Genomic DNA, 20,266 nt, shown 5'->3' with positions numbered 1-20,266 from the left:
TGGGCATATACCCTGAGAAAACCATAATTCAAAAAGAGTCATGTACCAAAATGTTCATTGCAGCTCTATTTACGGTAGCCAGGGCATGGAAGCAACCTAAGTGTCCATCAACAGATGAATGGATAAAGAAGATGTGGCACATATATACAATGGAATATTACTCAGCCATGAAAAGAAATGAAACTGAGTTATTTGTAATGAGGTGGATAGATCTGGAGTCTGTCATACACAGTGAAGTAAGTCAGAAGGAGGAAAACAAATACCGTATGCTAACACATATATATGGAATCTAAGAAAAAAAATGTTATGAAGAGATTAGTGGTAGGACGGGAATAAAACACAGACCTACTAGAGCATGGACTTGAGGGGAGGGGGAAGGGTAAGCTGTGACGAAGTGAGAGAGTGGCAGGGACATATATGCACTACCAAATGTAAATTAGATAGCTAGTGGGAAGCTGCCGCATGGCACAGGGAGATCACCTCTGTGCTTTGTGACCATGAGAGGGATGGGATGGGGAGGGTGGGAGGGAGGGAGACGCAAGAAGGGAAGAGATATGGGAACATATGTATATGTATAACTGATTCATTTTGTTGTAAAGGAGAAACTAACACACTATTGTAAAACAGTTATACTCCAATAAAGATGTTAAAAAAAAAAAAGAATAAGACTTGAAAAAAAAAAACTAGTAAAAAAATAAATAAATAAAATAAAATAAAAATAAATAAAAATAAAAAGGCAGCTGGGGTTCAGGCAGCCAAATTGAGAATATTTCAAATGTAGTCATTCTATAATTAAAATTAAATCAGAAACATAATAGTTTTACTAGTAAAAGGATATTACAGCATAAAGTGTCTGGTTTAAAGTGCTTTTATATTTCTTGAAACATTCTAATATAAAAATGTATCTCCTCTATATCTCCTTCATTCTTTGGGTCTTACATTACAGTGTGCCCCACTGGACACAAAATTCAAAGCCTTTTCTAATTTTTAAAGAAACTATAAATGTTAAGAGGATTTAACTAAATTTTTTCTATTATCTTTGAAGAAGTTTTACATTAGACATACAATACAGTAAACAATCCTTAAAAAAAAAAAAGTAAGAAACAAAAAACTCACTTTGGACATAGTTGGTTTTTTTAAGTCTTGTCTTGAACTTGCCACTAATAAGGACATTTCTGAGCCATTTCCTAGTAAATGTTATCTCATCCTTTAAGACACTTAAAATTCCTCATCCCTCTTTTATTTAGAGTAGTTTGTTCTTTCATGGAAATCTGTGCACCGGATATTAACCTTACATTACATTTGTACTGGACGATGAATTTCCCCAGCAAAGTAGTTATGTTTCCTTAATCAGGTTACTTAATTCCCAAGAACCCTCTTTATGCTCTTGGCTAAGAAATCTGACAGTAAAATTTTTTTTTAGATTCCACAAGCATCTCCATATATATATTCCTGTATTGTTATGGGATGCTTATATAAAACATCGTAGACAATGATATTATCGTCATTTTCCCAGTATGCTATGAGGCTCCATTGCTATCATTAAGGAATAACCTGCCAAGTTAGAAATACATATGTTTTGACAAATGTCTTTCCTTCCATCCAAATGGTCACAGCTGCTACAGTAACAAATGGCATCCATTCTCAATACCTATCTCTCTAAAACTCCAAATAACATATGAACAAAGAATAAAAGGGCTAAAATCACACAGAGCCTGATTATATTCTTGGAATGAATTATTTCAGCTGTAACTGAAGAGTTTATAGTGCAATGGGGAAAAGGCTTTAAAATTTGTTCTTAATAGAATTTTTTTCTGTATATAAGTATTATTGTGTCTAATTTTTGATATTTTAAACTCTGGATTAGTTAGGGCATTCTAAACCAAAATAACTGTATGTGGCTTTGAGAAGTATCACTAACCCCTGTGAAGCAAACTAGAAGTTTAATAAATTTTCTAACTCCCCATTGATTTATTATGTAACCTTAGAGTTCTTTAATATTACCTTACTGTTTATCTTTTTTTCTTTCATTCTTTCTTTCTTTTTTTTTTAATCTGACCTCTCAGGTGGTTTGTCATACATGCTTTCTGTTCTCTCAAAGGGAGGTGATTTAGATTAATGAGTTTGAACTCCACAGATTAATACTCTATAAGTAGCAATCATTTTTTCAATTGGTATTATTTCACTATTTCAATTTTCTGAAATCATTTGGGACTCGTACTAACCTAGAGGGATGGCAAACAAGAAGATTAAGCTAGAACAGCCACGATGTAAATTCTCACACAACCTTCAGAAATAAATGAGTATCAATTTCATTAGAATTAGACCAAAGATGATCTAACAGTAGCCAAGGCAGAAAGACAATTTTTTCTTTAAAGGATCTTTCAAAGCTCTTTCCCTAAGGCTTGACCTCTAACTAAAATTATGCCCAGGAGATAAATGGAAACCAGTGAGATTCACTGTACAGAAGCACAAAATCTTTACTGAAATTTCATCAAAGAGAATCAGATTATTTTTTGCCAGAGCACAGAGGCAGCATTAGTGATAAAAATTAGTATAGAAGGGTTATAATGAATGTAACAATCTTCCAAAGAATCAGGATTTATTAAAATTGAACATGTGCTCTAGAAATGTAGGCAGAATGTTGTTGGGGAAAAAATGGACAAATTCAACAGTTGAAATATTAATATCACATATTATTGAAAGTATATTAAATATTCTTTATAAGAATACAAAACATGCATTTTTAGAGGAAAAAACCTCAAAATTGAGGTTTTCATCATCTGCCTTCAAAAGTTTCAGGTGCTATAACCCTGTTCTTCTAAAATAGTAAACATAGTAAACATAATAATCTGAAGTAAATGGTAACATTCTCCCAAATAATTGCAGTCATTTGTACAATGTTAACTTGTGAATAGAAAAAAAGCATTCACTTTAAAGATATACCGCTAATAAAAAGTAACATCTAGGACTTCCCTAGTGGCACAGTGGTCAAGAATCCGCCTGCCAATGCAGGGGACATGGGTTCGAGCCCTGGTCTGGGAAGATCCCACATGCCATGGAGCAACTAAGCCCATGTGCCACAACTACTGAGCCTGCGTGCTTAGAGCCTGTGCTCTGCAACAAAAGAAGCCACCGCAATGAGAAGCCTATGCACCACAACAAAGAGTAGCCCCCGCTCACCGCAACTAGAGAAGGCCTGTGCACAGCAACAAAGACTCAATGCAGCCAAAAATAAATAAATAAGATAAATTTATTTTTAAAAAGTAATATTTATCATATACTTACTATATACTACAAGCACATACCAAGTGCTTTGCATACATAGCCTCACTTCATTCTCACTACAAAGTCTTCATTTCATCCTCACAGCAATGAAGTACAGAAAGATACATTTCGCAAAAATGAATGATATTTACTGAAATTTAATCAAAGAAAAATTTGATACTTATTTTAATCACAACATGTACTATACAATTTCATTACAATAAAATTTTACTATCTTTATTATGAATATATATTAGAAAGGTTAAACAATTAACTGACAGTCACAGGAGTAATAAGAAAAATGTAGCAAAAATTTGAATGAAAACATCTGACCAGAGAGTTAAACCCTTAACCATCATATGATCTGATCAAGTGAATATTCACTGCAGTAAAAATACCCTGAACAATTATTTGGTCAATATTCTCAAGATAAGAATAAAAGAAAGATACTGCTAAAGGCTTTTAAAGCACAGCCTTGGGGTTGCAAGTGACCATTTACTGTGCTCTTGGAGTATAAATATTATTCAAATCAAATAATAATTATGTATTTATAATACACTATATACTGTAGATTTCCAGGAATCTACAGCTGGGAGGAAAAGCAAAGTATACGAATAGAAATGAAAAAAAAAGAAAAGGCAATATTTAAGTAACAGCTAAATGGCAATAAAAGCACTGTCGAGAAATTGCAGACTTAATTCCCCTTTAAATGATTCACTGGATTGAATATTATGCATAAACAGAAGAGACTTTATCAGGTATGTCTGATCAGAAAAGAATTTACATAAGAACTAGATCTAGAAGAATGCACAATATATGAAAATAGAGGAGAGGAATATTATTAATAGTAAGAAAAGTTGGCTATGGTAATATGTAACCCACAATAAAAAATATAATAGAGCACCATTATTTTTGTATGGTCCATGGGCTGTTTTAGAACTGGTGGAAAAAAAAAACAAACATAAATGGCTAACATAGCTTTACAGAAGTAGAATTAACTTGAAAAAGGTAAGGAGAAAAATGAATGTTGAAGAGTGCATTGTAATCTTAGGCTTTACACAGACAACAGAGAGAAAAAAATCTAATTGATTTAATCTCCAGTTGTCCCTTATAAATAACTGATCTGTTAACATAAATTCGTAGACGTAAATTCCTAGATATTAACCAACAATTTCTCTCAAAGCCTACACATAAAAAGACAAAATTTAAAATAAGTTTTGATGTGCTCATGAAATTAACTATCAGACAAATGGAAGTATTTTCTAAATTACCAAAAGTAATACATGAAAGGGTATCATCATGGAGGAAAGAGGAATGAATCAAGATTTAAAAGGATGGCTTTATTTTGAATACTGAGTAATGCATTGGAAAATAAATGTTGAGAGTGTAATGTAACTTGCTAAAGTTAATAATTCTAATGCAATTTTTAAAGTAAAGATTTACTGAATATCTTCTCTTGCACACCAACAAGCTAGACCTGAGAAACATATGCATGGATATTGAAAGATCACCTCTCCTGAATGAGTTTATAATTTAATGAAACAGACACACATTACCTTAATAAAAGGTCAAGTGAGATTTTAACACTGTTCTAAAGGTCATAATAATAGATAATGATTGATTTAGAGAATAATTTTTGAAGTTCATCTAAAATTGATATACAGGGTTTTTTTTTTCCAGAGGTGTCGTTCATTTTTTTTTTAATTGGGGTATAATTGCTTTACAATGTTGTGTTAGTTTCTGCTGTACAATGAAGTGAATCAGCTGTATGTATACCTATATCCCCTCCCTCTTGGACCTCCCTCCCATCCCCCCCATCCCATCCATCTAGGTCATCGCAGAGCACCGAGCTGAGCTCCCTGTGCTATACAGCAGCTTCCCACTAGCTCTCTGTTTTACACATGGTAGTCTATATATGTCAATCCCAGTCTCCCAATTCATCCCCGCTTCCCTCCTCCGTGTCCACATATCCATTCTCTACATCTGCGTCTCTATTCTTGCCCTGCAAGTAGGTTCATCTGTACCATTTTTCAAGATTCCACATATATGCGTTAATATTTGATATTTGTTTTTCTCTTTCTGACTTACTTCACTCTGTATGACAGACTCTAGGTCCATCCACGTCTCTACAAATGACCCTATTTTGTTACTTTGTATGGCTGAGTGATATGTAAATTGATACAGCCACTATGGAGAACAGTATGGAGGCTCCTTAAAAAACTAAAACTAGCTTTCTGAAGAGCCAACAAGATGGCGGAAGTGGAGCAGAAGAAGAAGTGGACCTTCCTCAAGTTCACCTACCACTGCGTGGACCTCACCAGCTGCTGGACGTGTCCCGTGAGCAGGTGATGCAGCCGTACAGTGTGAGGCAGCGGCAGCGGCTGAACCGCGGCCTCCGGAGGAAGCAGCACACGCTGCTGAAGTGGTTGCACAAGGCAAGGAAGGAGGTGCCGCCCATGGAGAAGCCTGAGTTGGTGAAGACGCACCTGTGTGACATGATCATCCTGACCGAGATGCTGGGCAGCATGGTGGGCGGCTACCATGGCAAGACCTTCAGCCAGATGGAAATCAAACCTGAGATGATCGGCCACTACCTAGGTAAGTTCTCCATCACTTACAAGCCCATGAAACACAGCCGGCCTGGCACTGGGGCCACCCTCTCCTCCTGCTTCATCCCCCTCAAGTAGCCTGCTGGGCAATAAAGGTAGAAAAAAACCCCTAAAAATAGAACTACCATATGACCCAGTAATCCCACTACTGGGCATATACCCTGAGAAAACCATAATTCAAAAAGGCACATGCACCCCAATGTTCACTGCAGCACTCTCACATAGCCAGAACATGGAAGCAACCTAAATGTCCATCGAAAGATGAATGGATAAAGGAGATTCAGTACATATATACAGTGGGATATACAGGTACAATGCAATTCCTAACAGCATTCCAGAAATAGTTTTTATAGATATAGACAATATTATCCTAAATTTTATGTGGAAAGGCAAAGGAACTCGAAGAGCTGAAACAATTTTAAAAAAGAAAAGTAAAGCAGGAGGAATCAGTCTACCTGATTTCAAGTCAATTTATAGCTACAGTAATGAAGACTGTGTGGTACTGGTGGAGGGACAGATACATAGATCAGTGGAACAGAATAAAGAGTCCAGAAATAAATCTACACAAATGTACCCAACTGTTACTTTTTAATTAAAACCATATTTTTTTAAAAAAGCAGTGTAAGGTTCATTGCAATACTGAGAGGAAGGTACAGAGATTTCCAATATATCCCCTGTCCCACATGTGCACAGACTAACCCATTATCAATGTCCCCAAAAGAGCGGCACATGTGTTACAACTGATGTATCTACATCAACACATCATACTCACCAAAAGTCCATAATTTACATTACGGTTTACTCTTGGTGTTGGACATTTTATGAGGTTAGACAAGTATATAATGACATGTATTTATCATACAGAGTATTTTCACTGAATTAAGAATCTTCAGGGCTCCACCTATTTATCACTTCCCCCACCCCAAAACCCTGCCTATCACTGACCTTTATACTATCTCCATAGTTTTGCCTTTTTCATCATGTCATATAGTTGGAAACATATATTATGTAGACTTTTCAGATTGGCTTCTTTCAATTATTGATATTGTTTCCCCCATGTCTTTTCATGACTTGACAGCTCATTTCTTTTTAGCACTGAATAATATTCCATTTTCTGGGGATTCCACAGTTTATTTACCCATTCACCTGCTGAAGAACATTTTGGTTACTTCCAAGTTTTGGCAATTTTGAATAAAACTGCTAAAAGCACACATGTGTAGGTTTTTATGTATGCATATGTTTTCAACTCATTTGGGTAAATACCAAAAAAGCATGAATGATGGATTGTATGATAAAACCGTATTTAGTTTTGTAAGAAACTGCCAAACTGTCTTCCAAAGTAGCTAAACCATTTTGCATTCCCACCAGCAAGGAATGAGAGTTCCTGTTGATTCACAACCTCATCAGCATTTGGTGTCATAAGTTTTCTGGATTTTGACCATTCTGAAAAAATATGTAGCGTAATCTCGTTGTTTTGTTTTTTCCTGATGACATATGATGTGAAGGGTCTTTTCATATGGTTACTTGCCATGTGTATATCTTCTTTGTTGAGGTATCTGTCCAGGTCTTTGGCTCATTTTAAAATCAGATTGTTTTCTCATGGCTGTTTTAAAAGTTCTTTGTGTATTTTGCAGAGCAGTCCTTTAAAGATGTGTTATTTTCACATTTTTTTTTTCAGTGTGTGGTTTGTCTTCTTATTCTCTTGAAAATGACATTCACAGAGAAGTTTTAAATTTTCATGAGGTCCAGCTTATCAATTATTTCTCACATGTACTGTACATTCAGTGTGGTATCTAAAAAGTCATTACCATACTCAACACTAGACTTTGTTCTGTGATACTTCTAACTTTACAGTTTTCTGTTTTACCTTTAGGTGTGTGATTCATTTTTATTATTTATTTATTTATTTATTTATTTTGTGGTACGTGGGCCTCTCACTGCCGTGGCCTCTCCCGTTGCGGAGCACAGGCTCCGGACGTGCAGGCTCAGCGGCCATGGCTCACAGGCCCAGCCGCTTCGCGGCATGTGGGATCTTCCCGGACCGGGGCACAAACCTGTGTCCCCTGCATTGGCAGGTGGACTCTCAACCACTGCGCCACCAGGGAAGCCCTGTGATTCATTTTTAGTTTTTCTGACGGGTATAAGGTCTATGTCTAGATTCATTCTTTTGCATGTGAATATACAGTTGTTCCAACACCATTTTTTGAGAAGACTATCTTTGCTTCATTGTGTTGCCTTTGCTCCTTTGTCAAAGATCAACTGCTTACATTTATGGGGTACTATTTCTGGGCTCTCTATTCTGATCCATTGATCTAGTTGATCTATTTAATTCTTTTGCTAATATAACATTGTCTTTATTACTACAGCTTTATGGTAAGTCTTTAAGTCAGGTAGTGTCAGTCCTCCAACTTTGTTCTTCTCTTTCAATATTGTACTTGCTATGCTGGGTCTTATTCCTCTCTATATAAACTTTAGAATCAATTTGCCTTTATCCACAAAATAAGTTTCTGGGATTTTGGAATTGCATTGAATCCACAGGTTAATTTGGAAATAACTGACATCTTGACAACATTGAGTCTTTTTAACCATGAACATGGAATATCTCCTCATTTATTCAGTTCTTCTTTCATATCATTCAGCAGAGTTTTGTCGTTTTCCTCATGTAGATCTTGTACATATTTTGTTAGTTTTATACCTTAGTATTTCATTTTTTTTGGCTGCTTTTATAAATGGTATTGCATTTTTAATTTCAAATTCCATTTGTTCATTGCTTGTATATAAGAAAGCTATTAACTTTTGTATATTAACTCCATATCCTAAAACCTTGGTATGATCACATATTAGATTTTTTGGTTGATTCTTTTATATTTTCTACATTAACAGTCACATCATCTGTGAACAAAGACAACTTCAGTTCTTTCTTCCCATTCTGTATACCATTTATTTATTTATTTATCAATCGATCTTATTATTTATTTATGTCTAATTACATTAGCTAGAATTTCCAGCATGATATTGAAAAGGAGCAATAAGAGGAGACAAATTTGCCTGTATAGGGGCACACAGAGAGCTCTGCTTCCCTTATTTTACCCTTAGTTTAGATTCCTTTACCTGACTGTGCCCCACCAACTGGCTATGTGATCAACAAGGAAGAACATGTGGAACCAGGTTGGGTGGGGAAGAGTTCAGGATAGAAATACTTAAAAAGTCTATATCTAAACTAGAGGAAAAAGAGAGTATGTTGTAGCAATTAGAACAAATTGACAAATTTCAAAGCGATGGTTTGCAGAAATATAAAAAATTAATAAAGTGAAACCTCAATTAAATAGGGTTGGGAGACAAAAAGGGGGAGCTCTCATGACTGAGAAGATAGAACTGCCCAAAGTAAGCAGAAAGACTCCTATTCTTTCCTGTTACAGACTCAGCCAATAAAAAGCCATGGACTCTGTTTACTATATCCCTCCCAACTTCCTCTTTTTCCTCTATAAAAGTGTTCTCCTTTCCTTAATGTGCAGGGACTTGCACATGACTCACCATGGATACAAACCGTGAACAGCAATTCTCTGCTGATTCCAAATAAACCCATCTTACAGGAGAAATAAAAGGCAGTCTACTTATTTCAGGTCAAAATTTTGGTGACCCATATGGGGGACCACAGAAGACCCCTGAAGGCTTGAGGGCAGGTAAGCAAATGGGTACGAAACCCACAACTGCCACTCACTGCTTTCCTCACTGACCCTAGAATTTGAAGATACGTCTTTTTCCAGGATCCAAGCTCACACCCTCTTTGCAGTTGAAGCTCTCTTGACTTTATTTGGGATTTATTTTAAAGTTTAATTTTTCTGGTTAAGGCCTTGTTCTGCAAATGGGTCTGATTTTGAGATAAGACTATTTCAGCTAAAACTGGCTGAGAAACCCTCAGCACATTCCTTAGGGAACAGGAGCTGCTTTACTGAAACAGTGACGGTTAAGCCATCAGCCTATTCCAAAGGAATAGGCTATTCTCTGGACACTGGCTGAAAAAATGCCTTTGGTTTGGCTCCTCCAAGACCAAACTGTTAACCTTAGAATTGGCTGGTACTAGCTTGAAAGTTGTTTTTATTGAGCTGTTTAAGCTGTAAGATGTTTGACCTATTAAAAATTATTTTTTTACTCTAGAGAGAAACTTCTGAGAAACGAGGTCCCAGGTAACTAAATATTTTGAGGGTGCACCCACTATAGGGACTCTAGCCAATTTAATATTTAAAAACCGTGATCTTTCCTCACACACATTTTTAATAAAATGGACCACCCTGACCAAAGGCAATTTAGAATATCAATGACCATTATGGGGAACTTTTGAAATCCCATAGTTAATTTCCTTAAAACTGAGTTGGACTACAATAGCTCAAAAATTTCCAGAACTGAGTGGAATGCTTTTTTCAATTGTTATTTTGAGGCTTCCCAATGGTATCAGAAGTCTAAAATTGCCTCTCTGCAAAGTAAGATTTTAAGATTAACTGAGGCAAACACTTAGAAGATAAAAATGCTCTTGAAGCCTCAGGCTCTCCTTCCTTTGCTTCTTTGACTCATGCTCCCCCTCCAGCTCCATCTTGTCTCTTTCCCTTGGCTCCTCATCAGACTCTGCTTCTGGTACCCTCTACTTCTAACCCTTCTATACCCACTATGCCTCCTCCAGACCCTTGATTCCCCCATACTGATTTCTCTCGCCAAACTTTTATTTTTCTCTGAAACTCTCCCCACTCCCTTTTCCTATGAACTTATTATAACCCATCCCTTTAAAATTAAACATTTTGAGGATCCAGAGGCTAAACCTCTAATTTTTTTTTTTAATATTCCCCGGACTAAAGCTGAATTGTGAACCACTGGCCCAAGATTTTCCCAGAGTAACTGAAGATCCTTACATATTTGCTAAGAAATTTAAACTTATCAACCTGGCTCCTCTGAATCTCATCAGCTAGTTCATATGCTTGCCAGTGAAAGTCAGGCCCAGCACTGGGTGAAAACCATTAATTGGGAAAATCTTGAAAGGTCGTTAGGATTACAACTGGGAGACCAGTCCACTAACTTATTATATGATCAGACTTGGGCATTTGCTAGGTGACTTCACTAGGCAATTCCTAGGGCTGTTGATTGGAACAAAATTTAGACTTGCACACAAAAATCTGAGGAATCCAATCATGACTATTACAACTGACTTTACATTATTTTTAAAGAAAATTCTGGTCTTCCTTCAGATGTTGATTCCACCTGGGTAGCTTTTAACTCTATGTTTATTAATGGGTTGAACTTGGACCTATCCATTCTAGCAAAAAGGGCCAGGATGGAATGGGAAACTATGTCTACTCCAGATTTACTTAATCCAAAAAACCAGCTCTCTCACACTCTAGATGAGTCACTTCACAGGAAGACTGCCAAAATTCTTAATCTTCAACAGCAGCAAATGAAGGCTGCTAAACAAAACCAAAACACTCCTAGCTTCTGCTATTATTACAAAGAGCCAGGATACTGGAAAAGAGATTGTTATAAATTTAAGTGCTTTAGGCACCTTCAGCCCTCTAACCAGCCTTTCTAATGTCCTCCCAATTTTCAATGACAGGACTCTGAAGAACTACAGAGACTTTTCCCAATCCTACCTCTAGATTGGTTTGGACAAACATTTTTCCAGATTGGGGATGAATCTCTTCCAGTCCTAATTGACACTGGAGCCACATTTTTGGTGCTCAACACCAATAGTATCAAGACGCCCCTACTTCAGAGTACTAAAGCAGTTCAAATAGTGGGGATCTCTAATGAACCTCAACAGGTCCCTGTGTCTGAACCCATTCTGTTTTACTTAGGCCCTTTGAGAGAAACACACCATTTCCTTCTTAGTTCCTCTGCCCCTACTCATTTATTAGGCTAATACTTCTTAGAGAAGCATGATGCCAGACTATTTTTCCCCAACAGGAGAGAATAACTCTGGAATTTAACAGCAATCATCAAACTGAACTAAATGACATTTTGACCTTCTTATTTGTTCTGTCTCTGATGATACTAGAACTGACTCTTGGAAACACTGATCACTTGTCCCTTTTGAATTGCTACCACCCTCTTTATAGGCAAAATGTCCAACTGATATTGGCAAAATTCACAGCACACCTCCCATCAGGATTCAAATAGAGGCCTCAAAACCTCTCCCCAGAATCAGTCAACACCCTATAAGTAAAGAAGCCCTTCAGTGTATAAAGCCCATAATAGAAGATTACAAACTTCTAGGCTTCATTATGCCTTATACTGCTAGCCCACATAACAATTCCATTTTAGCAGTATGAAAATCTAAGAGCCAAGGGTGGAGGTTAGTTCCGGGTCAATAAACAACATTGTTATCCCTCAACACCCTGTTGTTGCTAACCTTCATTCACTACTAACATCTATTCCCACCAGATGTCAATTCTTTATTATGACTGATTTATGCAGTGCATTCCTTAGTATTCCAGTTGATGAAGCTACCCAATACCTTTTTGGCTTCACTTGGGAAGAAAATGGATAGTAATGCATCAAAGTTTTACTGAAAGTCCTTCTTATTTCTCACAAATCCTGAAGGCTGATATGGGTGATATAAAGTTCCCTAGAGGTTCTACTTTGTTGCAATATGTAGGTTATTTGCTTCTTTGTTCTCCTTCTCAGGCTCCTCACAGGAAGACCACATCCATTGCTTAAACTTTTAGCCTCAAAGGGACATAAGGTCTTCAAAGAAAATCTGCAGTTTGCCCAAACCCAGGTTTGATATTTAGGGCATCTGATATCTGGACAATCGTTAGAACTAGATCCACATAGACCTCATGATGTCCTAAGTTTCCTAAAACCCTGAAGTAAGCATCAACTGTGAGGTTTTCTCCATCTAGTTGGTTATTGCTAAAATTGGATTCCATATTTCTCTCTTACAGATCAGCCTCTGTACATTTTACTAAAGAATAACAAGCCTGACCCATAGTATAGGAAGAGCCAGATGACATAAACTTTAAGGCTTTTAAGGTAGAGTTTAATAAATCTACCTCCCTTGAGCAACCCAATAATCAGATTTCTCTTTTTCTTTTTGTACTGAACAGGAAGGAAATGCCCTTGAGATATTGTAATTAGCAAATGGACCCTGTGGGATGGAGATACCCCCTTGCTTTAGAGCCATTACTGTCACTGTCCTTTGGTTAAACCACTGAGAAACTCTTTGTGGGATCCCCTTTAACCATTTTTGTACCTCATACAATAAAAGCTCTCCTGAATTCTCATCACACTCAACATTACCCAGCCAGCTGCTTCACCTCTAGCGAAGTCCTTTTGTTAACTGCTCCTCACATAACTCTTACACTGTAATAACCTTAACCCTACTTTTCTGCCCTCTATCACTGACAAAGCCCCTCACAACCGCTTAATGCTGATAGATTACCTCCTGACTCCCTGTGATGATCTGCAGGATACTCCTTCGGGTAACACTGACTTCTCATGGTTCACTGATGGTTCTTATATAAAAGATGACAATGGCAAATATTGTGCTGGGTATGCTATTACTCCTCTTTTTGATGTTGTTGAGGCAGCATCTATACCTATGGCTATTTCAGCTCAATAGGCTGAATTATATGCTTACACTGGTTTGTCTTTTACCCAAGGACAAAATTGCCAGTATTTATATTGATAGTAGATATGCTCTTGGAGTAGCTTGTGATTTTGGAATGTTGTAGAAGCAGTGTGGCTTCCTTACTTCCATCTGAAATAAAATTAAAATGGCTTCTATCTTCAGGAATTATTAGATGCATTACTTTTACCTGCCACTTTAGCTATAATTAAGACTCTGGGGCATTCTAAACTTGATACTCTGCAGTTAATGGAAATCACCTTGCTGATATTTTCACAAGGAGTGCTGCCCTGAAAGGGACCAAGATCAGCCAAACCTCTGTCATGATCCAAGGAATCTTTCCCCAAATAATACCTTAGAAAAGTTGGCTAGAGAAACCCATCAATAAGCCCCAGAAAAGGAAGAAAGAGATTGAAAGTTCAACAACTGTAGGTTTGATAAAAAGAGAAAGTTTTGGCTTGGATCAACTAACAACCCAGTCCTACTGGAGACTCTAAAATTCCCACCCCTCATCACTGTACATGTGTTAAACCATTGGCCTACAGACAAAATGATAGTTTTCATGAATCAATATTGATGGGGAAATATTTACAAGGCCATAAAAGGTGCCTATCTGACTTGTCTCACTTGTCCAAAATACAACCCAGAGAAGCCTATCTGTATTGCTCCCAGACATTTTACACTTCTTAATGGACCATTTGAGGTCTGGCAAATTGATTTCATACAACTTCCTCCATCTTATGAATATAAATATGTTTATTCATGATTTGGATGTTTCATACTAGACTGAAGACTTCCCTTGTGGACAAGCTACTGCCTCTTCTGTGGTTAAAGTCTTTTTGGAAAAGATTATCCCTACCTGGGGAAGTCCTCTCAAACTTCACAGTGATTGAGGAATCCGTTTTACTGTCCAGATACTTTGACAAGTCTGTGCTGTTTGGCCAGTTTTAAATCACTTTCACTATGCTTGTCACCCTTAGTCTTTTGGTTTAGTCAAACATAGTAATGACATTATTAAGACTCAATTGGCACAATTTTAGAGGCCCTCAAACATGACACACCTAAAGTAAGCACTGAACCCTGACTGGACCTGCACATCATCTGGTGACCTGAAAGTACAGATTTCCCAGAATTGAAGCAGACCACATCTGATGAAACAGATGTTTCCAAGATACCTGAACCAGGCCTGTTGGAAGTCTGTCACCAAACATTTGATGATGATGTAACACTTCAGATGATCTCCAATGATTACAATCTTGGTAACATATGGACTCTATATAAAAAGTACCTGAGAGTTCTATCCCCTACCTCTCTTTGTTACTCAAATGTGACTTCAACAGGTTTCCTATCTGTGCACTTTCCTTTCAACGTGAGACCCTACACCTAGGAAAGGTCCTTTCTGGCAATGAGGGACAAAAAACTGTTGAAACGAGAAAGCCTGACTCTTGATCATAAATATCTTGATTAAAAGGGATTTGAAATGTAAAAAATTAATAAACAAGAACCTCAATTAAATATAGGTGGGAGACCAGAATGGGGACCTCTCATGCCCTGAGACAATAGCAAAACCCAAAAGGAAAAAGAAAAACTCCTCCTTTCTTAGCAAGGATTCGGCCATTGAAAAACCATGGACTCTATGTTTTCTACAGCCCTCCCAACTTCCTCTTCCCTTCTATAAAACTGCTTTGTTGTGCTTCCCTGGTGGCACAGTGGTGGAGAGTCCGCCTGCTAATGCAGGCGATACTGGTTCGTGCCCCTGTCCAGGAATATCCCACATGCCGCGGAGCGGCTAGGCCCGTGAGCCATGGCCGCTGAGCCTGCGCGTCCGGAGCCTGTGCTCCGCAACGGGAGAGACCACAACAGTTAGAGGCCCGCGTACCAATAAAAAAAAAAAAAAAAAAAAAAAAAAAAACCGGCTTTGTTTTGTTTTTCCTTCTCATGCTGTTCACACACTTGCACATATGGCTCACCTTGGTTGCAGACCTCAAACTGCAATTCTCTGCTGATCCCAAACGAACCCATTTTTGCTGGGGAAATATCAGGCAGTCTATTTATTTCAGGTCAACAGAAACCAATATGGCAAGGAAGTTAACGCTTTTCCTGAAGTAAGGCAAAAGTAAAAAAAAAAATAATTTAAATGAGGATAATTAACGCCCCCCAACACACACACAAAGCCAACTACATATATGATGAATGTGTTTACTCTGATAGGCCCTGTGATATTTATAATCTTCGCAGCAATCCTAAAGAGAAGATTTAATTCCAACTTTTATAGAGAGGATAGTGACTCTCAGGGAAGTTAAATAAATTATAACCCAGGTCACTAATACCTAGGATAGCAGAGATGGGATTTGAACCAAATCTGCTTGATTTCAATTTCATAATCTTTAGGTTATGACCCACAACATAGGTTATCTTTATTCAAGCTGACAACAAAAAAACATCCTTTACCTACCTACTTTTCTAGTGAAAGGAATCATATTACACTTTATTCTTTAAAAAGTCAATCATCTTTCATTTACCTACACAGAGCAACAGAGTGTGAAAAAACCATCAGAGGGATTTTAAAAGTAGCAAGCACGATATAATAAACAGGTCTGTGCTAGGCTCATTAGAGCTATCATCTCCAATATTCTCAATCATCAAGATGGAGAGTTAATATTAACCCCATGTTATAGACAACGGACTCAACGAGGATAACCTCTTTGAGGGTACCCTATCTTTAGACAAACCAAGGCAGACTGAAAGAATAGGAAGTTAAAGGGATAAAACATGGAAAAAAAATTCAACATTTTATTTTTGTAACTAAAATCACTACATTTCTAGAAGTTATAATGAGACCATGAGCTTTATTTCAGGCAGCCACAATTATATTTCTGATATCCTATTTAATGATCAGATTTATTTTCTTTTCAAATGTGGAATATTCTATTCCATAATGCATAGAACCTAGTTGAATAAAATTATATAAATACGGAAGTTTCATAATTATATATAAGTATGTAAAAACAATTGTTCAAAAATGGGTTAATAATATTTTCTAAGGGCTCACTTCAAAGAAACTTAGCTTTTGTCTTTTCCCCTTTTTTAATCTGCTAAATTAGGTTATTGGCAACCCAAGTTGCTCCTCCCAGACTACAGTCAACTGGTGGCATGTTAAGAACTAAGGAAAGCTCTTGAAGAGGTAGCTTTTCTGAAGAGGCAATCCCTTTCCTTTTATCTTGCCCAAAGACAAGAAAATTATTTTCCTCCATTCTTCAGGAGGCCTGAAATCTCTCCTCCATCATGTATACTCAAGAGCCCCCAACTTGGGCTGGGGCGCACAGGAGACGGTCTTCCATTAGGTGTCAGTTCCTTTTACCCTGGAAATACGGGCAAAATGCTGAGAGTATATTTCTTGTCACCACTCATTAATCAAAACAGAACCATAATAAAGACAGATCAGAGAGTAAAATAACCAAAAAAAAAAAAAAAAAAAAAAGAAAAACAACTTGGAAATACTCCTCACAGAATTTTATTAGATGTTCAGTTACACATTTGCATTTTACTTTCAGGAGATAAATATTAATATTAGGAGGTACACTAAAGTCAGCCGGGTCACAATATTTTTTCATTTATATAATTTACTCATAAGTCACATCACTTGAATCTTTATGAATTGAAGGATGCAATTTATTTAAGATTAACCTGTTCATATTCTAAATGCATAATAATTATTTGAATAAAGTTGGATAATATGAATATTTATACCCCAAAGCTTAAAATTTATGTAACTTGATCAAGTAAATTTACCATTAAAAATATCTAAAATCATCAGTAAAATTTCATAAGCCATTAACATTTTCACTAGATATTAATCTACATTTTGTGTTTTCCCATGACACTATTTAATTTAAAAAGTGAATCCTACAACCCAAGTCAAATATTGAATTATTTTCAAACTTTTTAAAGAAAAGTTTGGAAATGGGACAGATATTCTAAATCTCAAAATTATGTCTCTTTTTCTAAACAGTTGTTCTACATCTAACCTTTTCCTCAGATTTTGTGCCATTCCATTATACACACTGGAAACCAGTGATTAATATATAAATATACCTTATATTGTGTGTTTGTTATCAAATAACAAATGTAAAGAGCTAAGAAATAGCAAAAGAAATTGCAACAGTGCCATTCCGAAGCTTGTTCAGTTTACCGATAGAAACATTCTTTTTTAACTTTTTAGATCAATATATGCCATTTACTAAATATCAAGAGCCAATTATTTGTTATCAAGTATACCTTTATTAGTTATTGCCAATGCCTTTTTAAAAATAAAACTCATACTTTAAGAATATCATGAAGGTAAATATGTGTCTAAATCATCTACTCATATGGATGGAATAAGAGGTCACAGGCAAAGTGCTTTGATAGATCTTTTAACTGTAATAGATAGGGATTAACCTTAAACATAATGCCAAAATACCACCTCTTTTGAGCTTACAATGGTTAAAAAAATAAAACAGGAAAAGGCTCTTTATAAATGCATGAACACAGTTTTAAAAAGCCTTCCCACTTTCTACTGCGAAAACATAAATTATATACTTTGCAACCAGCTGTAATGGTAGGCATAGGCAGCTGGTCCAATTTACTGTATAGTACTATTGTACATATTGTTTGATGCACAAATTACTTATAATTTCTAGAAGTGCATCTTTGCAGTTTGATATTTTTTAGTAACACTCCAACAACTTGAAAAGTTGTAGACTTTTGGAGAGGCTAGTTTTGAATAGGCTTTACCATTGCTGAGAGTGTTTTTCTACATCATGGTTCACAACAGTCATTTTATATGTTCAAAAAAGTAAACAGAAATGCAAGATGTTTTCCACAGACTTTAGGAAAGAACTTAGAGAAATTTTGATGATTTTCATGTTTTGATTCTTGAAGTTGAATCTTTAGCTGTGTCCATTGCAAAAGTACATTTGCACCTAAAAATCTGCCATCATCATAATTAGCAAAAAGAATTCAAAACTTTAGGCAACATTGAAAACTCTTGGTTTTCTCAAACCAAAGAGGAAAAGCAAGCACCTAGATTAAAAACAAAAGGTCGTTTTACCTACTATGAAATTGTAAGAAGGATGAATCAAGCATTCTTCCGAGTATCTGAATTTGTCTTTTCGTATGTGTCTTTTCATATGTGGAATCAAGAGGAGGGAAGGTTAAAAATCCCTTTTCTCTCTTTCAGTCCCTGTCACTGCAAGCCTGTGCCTTAGGATGGCTTCTTTTGTAAGTGTAAATCCTGCTTTTCCTGGCTTCTACAACCCCTTGGCCAGCCTGCATATTGCTGCTGCCACAGAGCACTACCCACATTTTTGCCCCTGAAGGTGCATTTTGATGACATACCAGCTTCTCTAGTATATTCTCCTACTGTTCTATCCGTATTATTCTCCTGCCATGATAATCACAAATGATATGTCAAAAATGGAATTGTAAAAGTTCTGTAAACAGTCATCCAATGGACTCTAAGTGATTCTCAATGGTCTCTTCCCTAAATGTTTCCTTTGATCTTTAAGGCTCCCTGCATTCCTTTGTAGGCTTAAATAAGGATTAACTCATTATGGCCCTTGCAGATCTCCTCCACTGACCCTGGCCTTCTGTTCTAAGCATTTTGTCTTTATTCTCTCTTCTATTTTCTGCATTCATGAAGCACTTTCTTTTAGCACTGACATTAGCTTTATGTGTACTCCTTTGTAGGAGGTTCTTAATAGCACTGTACAGAAATAGAAACACAGGACAAGTCTACACAACTACATCCAAGTATATAGATACTGTGACTGATTTCACCTTTTGCATAAGGTTTCAATGATATTTTACATATCGCTTCATGACTCATAGATTGCTACTTCTAGTACAGACATCTCTCTGAGTCACAGATCCATTGATTGAGTTATATGCATGGCTTCTCAATTTGAAGGCACAATGAGTGAGACCTCCAACTCAACTGAACCTATCAGTCTGCTTCCCATTCCCCAGATCACTCTTCCTCCCAAACTTCATATTATCAGAGAGCACAACTACCAAACATCAAGTTTCCTAAATCAAAAAATTGGACATCACCCTGTATTATTTGTTAGGGTTGCCAAAATAAAGTACTACATATTGGGTGGCTTACCAGAAGATTTGTTTTCTCACAATTCTGGAAGACATAAATCAAAGCTCAAGGTGTTGGTAGGGGTGGTTTTGTCTGAGGTCTCTTTTCTGGGTTTGTAAATGACTATCTTCTTCCTGAGTCTTCATATGATCTTGCCTCTGTACCTGTGTTCAAATTTCTTCTTCTTATTAATGATGCCAGTCATACTGGATCAGGGCCCAAACTAAAGGCCTTGTTTTAACTTCATTAACTAATTAAAGACCGTATCTCCAAATACACTCACATTCTGAGGTATTCGGGATTAGGACTTCAACATGAATTTTGGCATAATGTATCCCTAATCTCTCCCACATCCTCATTCTGCTATCTTCAATCAATCACCAAGCCCTGTTGATTCTACCTAATAAATATGTCTCTAATATGTCTACCTTTCTCCATCACACTGCACTAATTTAATGTACAACAGCATCAGGTTTCACTTAGATTTCTGCAAAGACTCCTAGTCTCATTCCGTTCCAATCATTTCACCATAGCACAGTTAAAATGAACTTTCTGAATCCAGATCTAATTATATCACAATAGTGAGTATAGCAAGTAGTGTCAGGAGCTCAGATGAGCTGCCAGGTATCAGAGGAGCTCATTAAAAAAACA

At 36.6% G+C, this 20,266-nt stretch overlaps 1 pseudogene; it reads left to right on the top strand.

The window, feature by feature from the left end:
• Positions 1–5,517: 5,517 nt before the first annotated feature.
• Positions 5,518–5,954, top strand: LOC102977463 (40S ribosomal protein S15-like; annotated as a pseudogene).
• Positions 5,955–20,266: the final 14,312 nt, after the last annotated feature.

This window comes from Physeter macrocephalus, chromosome 10 (genome assembly GCF_002837175.3).
Source record: "Physeter macrocephalus isolate SW-GA chromosome 10, ASM283717v5, whole genome shotgun sequence".
In the NCBI taxonomy this organism is placed as follows: Eukaryota; Metazoa; Chordata; class Mammalia; order Artiodactyla; family Physeteridae; genus Physeter; species Physeter macrocephalus.
This window is presented reverse-complemented; position numbering and strand designations above follow the sequence as displayed.